The sequence below is a fragment of the Bombus huntii genome, unplaced genomic scaffold (assembly GCF_024542735.1).
Source record: "Bombus huntii isolate Logan2020A unplaced genomic scaffold, iyBomHunt1.1 ctg00000062.1, whole genome shotgun sequence".
Classification (NCBI taxonomy): Eukaryota; Metazoa; Arthropoda; class Insecta; order Hymenoptera; family Apidae; genus Bombus; species Bombus huntii.
Window position 1 is genome coordinate 841,412 of NW_026099323.1, and position 12,552 is coordinate 853,963.

General features: G+C 41.7%; 1 non-coding gene and 1 pseudogene across 1 annotated transcript; both read right to left on the bottom strand.

Annotated features, from left to right (window-relative positions):
• Positions 1-2,979: 2,979 nt before the first annotated feature.
• On the bottom strand, positions 2,980-3,086 carry LOC126876077 (U6 spliceosomal RNA). The gene has a single exon (XR_007693919.1). It is a non-coding gene; the product is annotated as a U6 spliceosomal RNA (small nuclear RNA).
• A 5,103-nt stretch (positions 3,087-8,189) lies between these two features.
• LOC126876079 (5S ribosomal RNA) lies at positions 8,190-8,307 on the bottom strand (annotated as a pseudogene).
• Positions 8,308-12,552: the final 4,245 nt, after the last annotated feature.

The following is a 12,552-nucleotide window of genomic DNA, read 5'->3' on the forward strand; positions in this document are numbered from 1 at the left end:
ATACCTGGTACGTACAGAACATCGTTCATTGTACATGTTACCCATTTGCCGCCCACAAAAGTCCTTTTTTCCTTTGCCGCACGCATCCATGAATGTGCCATCGCCGATCTCTATCTTCACCGTGTTATCGAATTCTTCGAAGACGCTAAACCATTCCCGTCGTCCTGTCATGTGATCCGTAGCTCCTGAGCCGATTATCCAAACATCAGGGTTTGCCGCTTGTATCGCTGAGGTACTTCCTAATAGACCAATTCCGCTGTGATCCCGATTTTGATTTCTAGGTTCCTGGTTGTCTCTTCTGTTACTTTTAAAACAATTTTTACTTGTGTGGCCTTTCCTTTTGCATATAAAGCATCTAAAGCAATCCTTCTTTAGATGGCCAACTTTTCCACAGTAGAAGCAGCTTGGTCCTTGTTTCTCGTTTTCACGTTTACTTGACTGCTTCTGCTGTTCCCTTTTATAATTATTACTTTTTGTTACCAGTGCCACCGATGTTTCCTGGTCGTCTTTCTTCCATCTGATTTCTCCCGTCATCAGCCTGGTACTAAGCCTGTCTAAGGTCTTCTTTTCTTCTTCCACGGAATCCCACGCACTGTGAAAATGATCAAATTTGTTTGGTAACACCGATAAAATGCGTGTTATCATCATTTTCTCGCCAATTTCACTCCCAAGGTCTTTCATCTTTGCCGCTATGAGTTCCAACTTTGATAGGTTGTACGAGACATTTTCAGATTCTTTCCATTTAAAATCGAAGAACTGCTTCTGGACCATATTTAAATTCTCATCCGACTTCATATCATATACTGTATTCAGCTTTTTCCACATTTCATGTGCTGTTGTGCAACATGAAAGAAGATCCAACGGTTTCCTTCCTACTGAGGTCACGATTAATTTTCTCGCTAACCGATCTGCTTTCAAAAATCTTTTACGAGCGATTTCTTTCTCCGCGCTGTTACGTGGATGACACAGATTCCCTTCACACACGTTGATCAGGTCGTCATCTTCCTCCAAAAGTGTACGCATAACAAAACGCCACTGGAGCCAATTTTCTTCGCCGCGTAACATCTCGATCTTCGCACTTGCTGATTCCCTTTTAGCACTATCCCTTATTTTACCAAGCACAACACTTTAACAATTTATTCACTTCACGTTGCTACCTTGCAATTTACAGCCCTGGGCCCATAACCTGTTGAGGTTATTCGATGTGTAAACAGAGAAAACATGTGGATAAATTGTAAGGCATCGTTTTCCTTTGATCCACAATCTTCTATCCACGAAATTATCACTTTTTGCAGGAAATTTTTTATACGTATTCTTATTCTGTGGCCCATAATCATTTCCGTTGGGGCCCGGGAGCATCTTCTTTTATGCCCTCGTAGTAGTGATCCCCGCCGCTTCACATTCACCGTCGTTACTTCTGAGGTGATGGGCGTGATAGGTATTGAAGGAACACTCGAACATGTTTAACAATAAATATTTATTAACAAAATATATTCGGTGAGTATACTTGGCGTAAAACTCGCGGTTATTAATTTCGGTTCGCGATTACAAGTTCGAACTCGGGTAGATACGATTCGATATGCGCTACGAGTTTGGACGATGATTGCCTGAGATGTCGAGCAACTCGGATCAGTGATTACTGCCAACTACCAACTATCAATTAGGACGGGCGTCTCGCGACTGACTTTCTGTCACGATGATGCTGGATAGGAAAAGCTGTGGTGGGGTGTCTCTAAGAATACGAGATCATCGGATACGTTGAGGAAAGCGTTGGTTCGGAAAGTGAGGGAAGTGGACGTCGCTGTTAATTGGCTAAATTTTGAGTTGGTGGTTGGAAAAGGATGCTAACCACCCTTGAGAGAAAGATGCTAGTAGGAAGCGTCGTAGGTGAGGAAAGCAGATTTCCAGTATCTTCCTGTAGTGGGCGGTAGGTATAGGGGCTGTTAAGACAAAGACCATTTGTCCCTTTGGAGGATCTTAGCTAAATTAATCCTAAGATTTGTAGCAGGTCCTTAGGTTAACTGAAAATATTCTGTAATAATGTATAGGCATCTGGCAATCATCTTGTCCGAAAGATAGGGTCTTTGTGTAACGAGCCATGGGACAGAAACCGTTGGAAAGTTTGCTGTCGAGTGTCGCTATAATTCCTTCTGTTACTGCCCTCTTAGTACATTCCTTGGTTAGCCGTTCCACCGTCTCCTGGAGACGACTGACCTCACTCTCCAGAAAGCGCACCCTTCTCCGCAGGTATGCGCTGTCCGCGTGTTCATGTCCCTGAATCGGTCAGCTGTCCTTCTCGGTCCCTTCTCTTTCCTCCGATTCCGTCTTTATATCCTCTTTCCGCACGTCGTCGTCGCCAACGGCACTGTCGCGGATGCAGAGACGGCAGAGATCGGCGATTGTTGAGGCGACGGCGGAGGTGGTGACCACGTGCGCCGTTGGAGTTCAGCGTTAAACGCTCTCGCCCTCCGTGAGGCCAACCATGACCGGGTAATTTTCCGGTATGATCGCTTGCCGAGCGCGTTCACAACGGTCGTAGAGGAAGGACACGATGACATTTCGTCGTCGAATCTCACCCTGCCGCCGCCACCGTACCGCGAAAGCAGCCCATCCGACGAAGATCCCGGGCCGCTGATAGTTACATCCGGACCCTCTGACCTTCCCCGAGACTCCTCTGGTTGCACGTCCTCGTCACCAGACGCATGAACACGCCCGGGAGCCTGATGGTCCACCCCCGGACGGCCACGATTGCTCGATGGCGACGCAGCGGGGCTCGCTTTACAACCCGCGGCTGCACCGGTACTGAGGTATCTTTTCCCTGCGCCGTAAACGTTACTGCCTTTTTTGTCTGCCATATCCATCCTCCGCAAAATTCTCTGCACCGGATCTGCAAACTGGCGGGTGCCAAAGGCACCGACGAGCCACTTTCCCAGGGCATAGTCCTACGCCCTGAAAACCCATACCCGCCTCGTGTTCCCCGAAAGTGTGGATCGCTTCACGATTTTGCGTGTCATACTTGCGCAGGGGTCATGCTAATCTTCTATGTATCGTTCCAATTTTAGTATATGTAATGCCGAAGCAAGTACTCCCCAATTTCTACCTGATGGAACAATAACCATAAGGAATGTCTCGATTTGAAGGTGTTTTAGGCCACTTAACTGCTTTAGCGGTAAATCCAGAAGCCTCGTTTTATGACCGTTCCTTAGGATTATTGCGACCCGCATAATTATATGTCGGGGATGAAAGGAAAACCGGAGCCTTCCCTTTGCAACTTTTGGGAAAGTTTTCTAATGCTTTAGCCTAGATTTTATCATAGCTGTAATTAAGCAATTGTTGTCATTTGTAATTGTTTGATATTTGTGATTGCGAAAGTGGGTTCGAGGTGACAACTGGTCGCCGAACGTAGCCACGGTCACGGGATAAACGTTTTGCCTGACGAAGGTGTGGATCGGTTATATTGTTCTCCCTAGAAATCACATAGAATTGTACTTTGGAGATGTCGATATAATGGGACACACGTTGTATTAGGAATCAAACTCCAGATAGAAACTGCCTAGCAACGGCGTTTGGATCTTTCTCGATGCTTCCAAAGAGTATACAACAAACTTTTGACAGAAACTGCCTAGCAAAGGCGATTGGAACCTTCTCGATGCCTCCAGCGAGCATATAACAAACAAATGCAGTCGTATAGCGAAAAAGATTTTCATCAGATATTCATTCGTGTGATCGCCTTGGAAAGTGATACATCGAGCGATTTACCGAGTGTCTCAGCAATCGCATCTTTTGTATTTAAAATTATTCTACGCATAGTAAAGAGTTATCCCGTTGACCGTGGATTCGTTTGAACCCAGGAACATTGTTAATAGCGTTAATTAAATTCATTATTCGTAAAACCTATTAATCGTTAATCTCATTATTCGTGAAATTTATTATTCGTAAGACATATTATTTGTTCCCCTTATTATTCGTTAAACTTATTATTCTTTAATCTAATCATTAGTTAAACTTATCGTTTGTTAATCTTATCATTCATTAAACTCATTATTCATAATATTTTGTAAAATCTTGTATATTCGCGTAAATATAATCTCTGTTTCGTAAAACAATGGCTAATTCAAACGAAGAATCGTTACGCGCCTTAAATTCTAATGATAACCCGACATATATATGCACAGTTGATGGACACCTCGACCGTAGAGAGTCACCGGACGTAACATATTCCATACTTCTAACAAAATATGGTGGTTTCCATAAAATGCATGTTAACATCTTGAAAGTTTTATTGTTTGGAGTGATGGAGTTAGACCTTTATATTTTTTAGTTGTTTCACATACTCACAATTTGTTTTTCAGAAGTGTTTTATCCATATCGATATTGTTATAGTAGTTATTGTGATAAATATGTTGCCATATGTTCTTGTAAGGTTCAGTAATCCTTAGAACAGTGTCTTCTAATTTTCTTCTTTCAACAGTATACACGTAAAAGTTGCATACGTAAGAGCATCCTGTAAGAGCTTCACATAGCACTCTTGAAAGTATTCCATATTTTGTAATTTTTAATCGAAATAAATTTTAATCGAAAGTCTGCTCCTCTAGAGAATCATACACTCATCCAACTACAATTGTTGTTAAGCTGAGGTTTCGTTTTCTTGGTTGTCTTGTGTTACGTTTTGTTTGGCCCGTTTTGGTTGTGTTGCCGTTAATTTTTGAATTCAGATTAAATTGTAGTGTTGTCTGTTATTTAATGCGATTGACAATTAAACTCCACGTTTCGGCTAACCTGCTACGCGCAGGAGTACTGGCACGGGAGAGGATTAAAGTTGGTGAAAATAAATGTTCGCTTAATCCTATTATATTATTAGACAAATATTCTTCACAAAAAAATGTTTATTCATATTTTAATTGGATATTGGCAGAATTCTCGTTGAAATTTCAAATACTCGAAGTTACTCGAATCGTTCGCAATACGTTTTCACTCTTATTAATTACAAGATTTTAATTTGATAGATTTGCAATAATTTACAAATTGACAAATGCAAACACGTCGATTAACAAGACTAACAAGAACTGGGGAACTGAGGAACTCTGAACTAAGGAATTACCTCTCTCTCTTCTATGTTGCTACGCTTATTTATATGTCGGAGATGAAAGAACACCGGAGCCTTTGGAATTTTGGATAATCCCGCAACATTGTAACCTAGAGTCTACTATAGCTGTAATTGAACAATTGTAGTTATTCAATCCGATTGTAATTGTTCGAGAATTGTGATAATGAGCTTGGGCTCGCGGTCACGGGATGAACGCTTTGTCTAACAAAGGCATGGAATAATTCTATAGCTCTCCTTAAGAAGGAAATAGTTGTAACACTCGACAGTAAACATTCCAACGGTCTCTGTTCCGTAGTTCGCCACACGCAGACCCTATTCTTCGAGTAAGATGATTGCCAGATGTCGATGCGTCTCCGCAGTACATGTTCAGCTAGCTCGAGGGCTCGTTATAAATCTTAAGGTTTAGTCAACTAAAGTCCTTCAAACAGACAAACAGTCTTTGTCCCAACTACGGGAAAATAGGGGAGACCTATTTTTCAACGAGCGGCGTCTCCCACTAGCAACTTTCCCTCGAGGGCGGCTAGCATCTTTTTCTAACCACCGATATGGAGATTGACCAATTAGCAGCAACGCCAATTTCCCTTACTTTCTGAACGAAGGCTTTTCTCGACGAATCCGATGATCTCGTGTCCTTAGACACACCCCATTATAGTTTTCCTCTGTGGCATCATCGGGACGGGAAAGGCATTCTCGCTCGCGATCTCATCGATGAAAGGAGTAACCCTTTACGACGACTGAATATTACGCGTCCGACTTAGATTTTGTGAGTACGTTCATCTATCATCCCGTCGACCGCGGATTCGTTATTGAACCTAGGATCATTGTCATTAGTTTCTCGAGTACCTAACTACCACGGTTACTTGTCCGGTTCTATAATAATCGTATTTCCGCTAGTCAATGTCTTCTCTATTGCATAACGACAACGTGTAACCCAAACGAAGATTCGTTTCACGCCCCTAACCCTAATTCTAATGTAAACCCTACATATATTTAGGTCTACCGTGGAGGGGTCGTCATGTGACGGGTTATTCCATGGGGGTTGTGAGGCTCGAATTTGGTTTCTATACAAATTGTTAAAATTTATTTACATTTCAAATTGGAACGCTCACTCGCGCTATTGGTGGTTTCAGTCTACGTTACACGCGGGATGTGACACTTGTTTACGCTGTGTCTTAATTTCTAATATTCCCTTTTGATGCTACCTGGGAAAACGCGGGTGCTGCTTATCTTCTGCTGAAGTTTCGTCTTCTTGATTATCCTGTTTACGCCGCTTATTGCATAACCTGAGGCGTCTGTCGTAAGATTAAAGTGTTTGGAAAAATCCGGATATTGCAGAATAGGTTTTGTCATTAGCGCTGTTTTTAAATTGTTGAATGCATTTTCTTGATTCTCCGACCATTTAAAGGGGATGTCTTTGTTCAATAGTTGTGTTAATGGTTTTGCAATTTTGGAGAAATTAAGTATAAATCATCTGTAGTATCCCGCTAGTCCCAAAAACTGTTTGATATTTTTCGCTTTCCTTGGTCATGGAAATTTCGATACGGCTTCGATCTTCTGTGGAGCGGGTTTTACACCATCTTTACTGATTATGTGTCCCAAATAACTTTGTGTCGTAGGAACTCGCATTTATCGGGTTGCAATCGCAATTTGGCTGCATTTAGTATTTCCATTAACTCGTTAAATTTAATTTCGTGTTCGCGAGGAGATCTTGAATAAATCACTATGTCATCCAGATAGACGAATAGTTCTACTCCTTACAATCCTGATAACGCTGAGTTCATCAAGCGTTGAAATGTTGCTGGAGCATTTTGAAATCCAAGGGCCATTCTTTTGAATTGGAAGTGTCCGTATGGTGTTGAGAATGCAGTCTTGTGGGCATCCTCCTGTGTCATTCGAATCTGGCCGAAGCCTGATGCCAAATCGAATGTGGAAAAATATTTTGCACTTCATAATTGATCCAATATCTCTGTAGTGTTGGGGAGCGGATAAGCATCGCCGAACATTTTATCATTATGCTTTCGAAAATCAATAACTAGACTGCAATGTTTGTTTCCTTGCGAGTTTGGTTTCTTTGGCACAATCCATAGCGGAGAATTGTATGGAGATATCGATGGTTCTACGACATCAGTATCCAATAATTCTTGAATTTGACGATTTATCTCTTCTTGATGTACAGGTGGATAACGGTACTGTTTAATATTGATCGGTATGTCGTCCGTTGTGATTATTCGATGCTCTAGAATTTCGGTTCCTTCCAACGTATCTCCTGGGATTTGAAATCTACCTTGATTCCTCCGAATTAATTCTTCGACGATTTTTCTTTCCTCCTTGTTCAAGTGTTCAAGTCGCAATAATTCGATTATTTTGTCGAACCTATTTTCTTTTGATTTTGAAATTGCTTTGCAAGTCGTGCTAGGCGGCGAGCCGAGGTTCTCCAATTCTTTAATTAGCATTGTAGGTGTGATAAATTCGTAATCTTTCGATGTGGTATTTATTATTCTTGTATATCCTCGTCCCTTATGGTTCTTCGCACCTACATTACCAAAATAGACCCCCTTGATTGGTTCGATTTTGGGAATAAATCCCTCTTTTATCTCCGGATTTGTAATGCTAATCGAACATGGCACCGAACTTCGTTTCAGCACGATTATCTTTTTTCTTGTATCGAAGAGGATATAAATATTTCCCCACTTGATATGTTTTCGCTCGTAATCCAAACGAGCCTTGCATCCTGGGAAAAATTCGGATCGCAAGATTCCATCTTGATCGATCAGCAATGAGTCAACTATGTGAAAAATAACTTTTTTTTTATATATATTTTACGTGAAGGAAATCGGCACGGACGCCAGGCCGCTTCTGATAACCGTCCCGGCTGCGATCGAGAGAGGCCCGGAAACTGCTGTGAACGTCGCAACGGGGCCTCCCCCGCTGATGGGACGGTGTGTGGCCATTGTCACATCGCGCCTCGTCGCCGGAGCCGCCGTGCCAGGCAGCCCGGTTTCCCTACCGGACTGCTTGGCGGCCCCGAGGCCAAGCGCCCAAGCCCGAACCCCATGGTGGGCGCGGCGCGCCCGGCGCACTTCGCCAACGCCACACGGAATCCCAGGCGATCACCCATCCAAGTACTATCCCTGCACGCCGCTGCTTAACTTTCGTGATCTAACGGGAACGAGTGCACTCAGCGCGGCCAGGGCGTTGGCTACTTTCACTTGAACTGGAATGCATTTAACTATGTGTACTGCTTCTCCTGCGACCAAAGCCATGTGTCCTGGAGTTTTGGTTATTGCATACGCAAATTCACCAGGTAATATAGTTGCTAGACTTAATGCATTCTCTATTATTTTCTTTTCCGAGATGCATCTTAGTGTCAATATATCCTGATAGAGTGCCGTTATTTGCCTTCTGACAGTTTCTCTACGTAAATGAATTTTGAGTTAACGTATGCGAATATATCCAAATTTTCGACTGCTGTTTTACGTTTGCGTATAAATGTATTTCCTTTAGTCGTTTCTAGGAGAAAGAGCTTGGGGTGTTCTATGGATAACAGGGTGTATCCGCACAAAGGCTGTTCTCCAGCCTTGGTTGGCATAAAGGTTATTTCTTGAGTCGTAAAGGCAAAACCCGGTAGCGTCGGGTTGCTATTGGTTTTTATTTCTTGAATTTTTGTGGCGATTCCTTCGTACAAGACGTCATATTGGTCGAACTTACATAGGAATAGTGGATGTGGCTGCCAATAGGTGTATCCATCTTCTGAATCCAAACAAGTTCCTTTATTAATAGCGCATTCATTAAACTATTCATTAGACTTATTCATTAGACTAGCACTATTCATTAAACTTATTTAACGAATAGTAAGTTTAATGAATAGTATGATTTACGAATAATAAGTTTAATGAATGCTATTAACAACGTTTTTGTGTTTAAACGAATCCACGGTCAACGGAATAACTCTTTACTAAGCGTAGACTAATCTTAGACGCAAAAATACGATTGTTGAAAATGCTCGATGTGTTACTCTCCAAGACAATCGCACGAATGCCAGCCTCGTGGAGATTTTTCTCGCTGTACGATTGCATTTGCTTTCTATACTCGTTTGGAAGCATCGAGAAAGTTCCAAACGCCGTTGCTAGGCAGTTTCTGCCTGAAGTTTGATACATACTCGTTGGAAACATCGAGAAAGTTCCAAACACCGTTGCTAGGCAGTTTCTACCTCGAGTTTGATTATTAATACAATGTATGTCCCATTGTATCGGCACCTCCGAGGCAACATCACACGTGGCTAGGCCCGCTCCCGAGGCCGCATGCCGCCACTACCACATTTCTCGGAAAACCCATACAACCACTCCAGACCTCCGTTAGGCAAAACGTCCATCCCGTGACCGTGGCTACGTTCGGCGACCAATTATCACCTCGAACCCAATCTCGCTATCACAAATCTTGAACAATTACAGCTAGGGTAAAATCTAGGCTAGAGTAGAGGATGTTCCCAAAATTTCCAAGAAAAGGCTTCGGCTTTCCTTTCATCTTCGATATATATAAAAAACGATAGGCGAATGAACAATACTTTATTCAAAAGGCGAAGTTACACTTCAATAGCAAAATACAGACTGACTTACTTACTAAAGAACTGGGATCTTTGCCTCCTCACTATGATTCATATATCTCACGGGTGGGAGTTCGGTTACTGTCTATTCTCGCCGCTATCGCATGACCAGGTGTTGTATGCATATCCTGAGGTCGGCGGATTCCTGGCTTCTGGGCGACGTTACAAACTGATCGATCCCCTGATTTCTGTTACGATAATAGGGGTGGTTCAATTGAGTTTACACTAAATTAACAGGTATAAATTAATGTTTATTTCAACAACTTCGTAAAGAGATAGTTACGCTGGTGCGTATGTACAAGTTAAGTAAGCGATTGATTTAAGGGTAGAAACCCGATAAAGGTATGTTGATTATTCTAACGATGAAAAATAAGTAAAGTTCTGTGACGATGCTCTGTCGGAGGAAAGCTAGTGATAGGTGTTTCTAACCATCGGATTTGTTGATGATAATGTTGGTTAGGAGAGCGAGGATAGTAGACATTGCTTCTGACTGAAATTGAACTTCGTATAAGTTGATGGAAATTTTATTGTATAAATCCAACAGAGTGTCGGTTCAAAGTGTTACAACAGAATAATGTGTTGAGCGCTAATTTAGGAGGGTTTTTATATGGAGGTTTTAGTCCCTTTGGAGGGGCTGTTTTGTTATTATTTCGATGGCATACAGGATGTTTCGTCTACTTTATTACTGTTTCTGAGCGGGTGGCCTTTCTTGAGCGTGTGACACTTCCACCGGCATGTCGGTTGACGTCCACGGTTCGGCTAGCGAAAAAAGGAATAAATCGTAAAACTAAAGGATCGTTCAAAATTGACACTTTATACATTCGTTCAAGTTTGTATAACGAGATTGCGATATTAATTACACTATGTTACGTAGATATTAGTCTATATTCATTATTTACCGAAACTGTAGTAAGACTGACTAAACTTCGATTTTGATGTTTTTTGCGTATGTCGTGCAAATCTATATTTTGAAAAATCTTTTCCTATCCATACAAGGACTGAAATTGCTTAATTTCCGAGATATTCGCGAAAAACTGCCGGTATCGCTTGAATGAATTCTGCCTATAGTTGTGCGTCCGTGCAACCTATGCGTAGGTTGCTACCGGATACAGTATTTTGTTCATAGTATATGTAGGTATGATAGGGGGAGATTGAAAGATTACGGGAGATTAAAAGATTACGGGAGATTGAAAGATTACGGGAGATCGAAAGATTACGGGAGATTGAAATATTATTTAACTGCCAGGTAAAGAGAGACGTCCGCTTGAACTCGCTGACTAAGCCCTCTTGTCTTCATGTAGGCATTCTCTGCAAACACACACATACATTCCTTTATGCAAAAACTGCCTAGGTCGAGTTCACCGTCAAGCCACAAAAACGCGTGTGCTCGGCAGAAACAGAATAAGCCGATGAACCACCAATCAACGAAATAAACTTGATCGTTACAATAGACAATATAGAGGAAATTTATGTCGATTTTTCCCTAACAATAAATAATGTCAATGTTTGCGTACATTTATTGTACAATTACATTATTTATATAAATGTTCTTATGCTGTACAATTACATATATGTCGAGTCAAAGTTCGAATCTGGGCCCGAGTCGTCCTCTTGGCGGAGGCTTGGGACAGGTAAGGATTCCTCACTGAAGCTATCCATTTTTTTACACTGAAGTTATTTTTATTGACACACACAAAAATGTTACCAGTTGACACAGCTCACAATGATCACACACTCGCGACATCTGTGACATCGTTCGTGGAAAAATAGGTCTCTCCTGTCTTCCTGTAACTGGGACAAAGGCTGTTTATCTGTTGAAGGATTTTAGGTAACTAGATATTAGTGTTTATAACGGTCCTCGGGCTAGCCGATCACGTACTGCGAAGACGCGTCGGCATCTGGTAAACATCCTGCCCGGAGAATAGGATCTGCGTGTGGCGAGCTACGGGACAGAAACCGTTGGAATGTCTACTGCCACGTGCCGCTACAAATCTTTCTTTTAAGGAGAGCTATAGGGTTACTTAATGCCTTTGTTAGACAAAGCGTTCATCCCTTGACCGCGGCTACGTTCGGCGACTAATTGTCGCCTTGAGCCCAAGCTCATTATCACAAATCTCGAACAATTACAATCGGACTGGGTGACTACAATTGTTTAATTACAGCTATGGTAGATTCTAGATTACGGTGTTAAGAAATTTTTCCGAAATATCAAGGGAAGGCTCCGATGACCTTTCATCTCCGACATATACTTTAGCCTGCCACGTGATTCTAACAACCTCGATTGAATTTATGTGCAAGTGCAAGTGCATTTTACGCAGTTTATCAATAGTTAGCGACTATCTCCACTCGAATAACTCTACCAGTGCTATACAACTCTCGGGGTGCATGCCGTGATCGCCCACTCCTTATAATAATATCAAACAATCCCATTATTTACATCTACAAATTTAAGACCGTCGCAACAGAATACCCATCCACTAGGTAAACAAAACAAAATAATACACCCGCCAAGCACGAACGCTCTGTAGATTGTTATCATCTGTTCCATTCGTGCTTTATAGACTAAACACTCATTCGTTAGATATTTAATTATTAAATTCAAATTATAAACTGAATTTCAACCACTGTCTAATAAATACTGCTCGCAAACCATCTATCATTTCTTAAATCAAATATAAGAATTGTTTATTTTATAAATTATGTTGTGTGTCTAAACACAGCCCACTCAAACATTGTATCGACCGCATGACATTGATTGTCAACAAGTCCTATAAACTAAGATCTTTCAAATTTCTTTTGTTTTTGATAGACACAACCGCTAGCCGATGAGTTATTCCGGTAT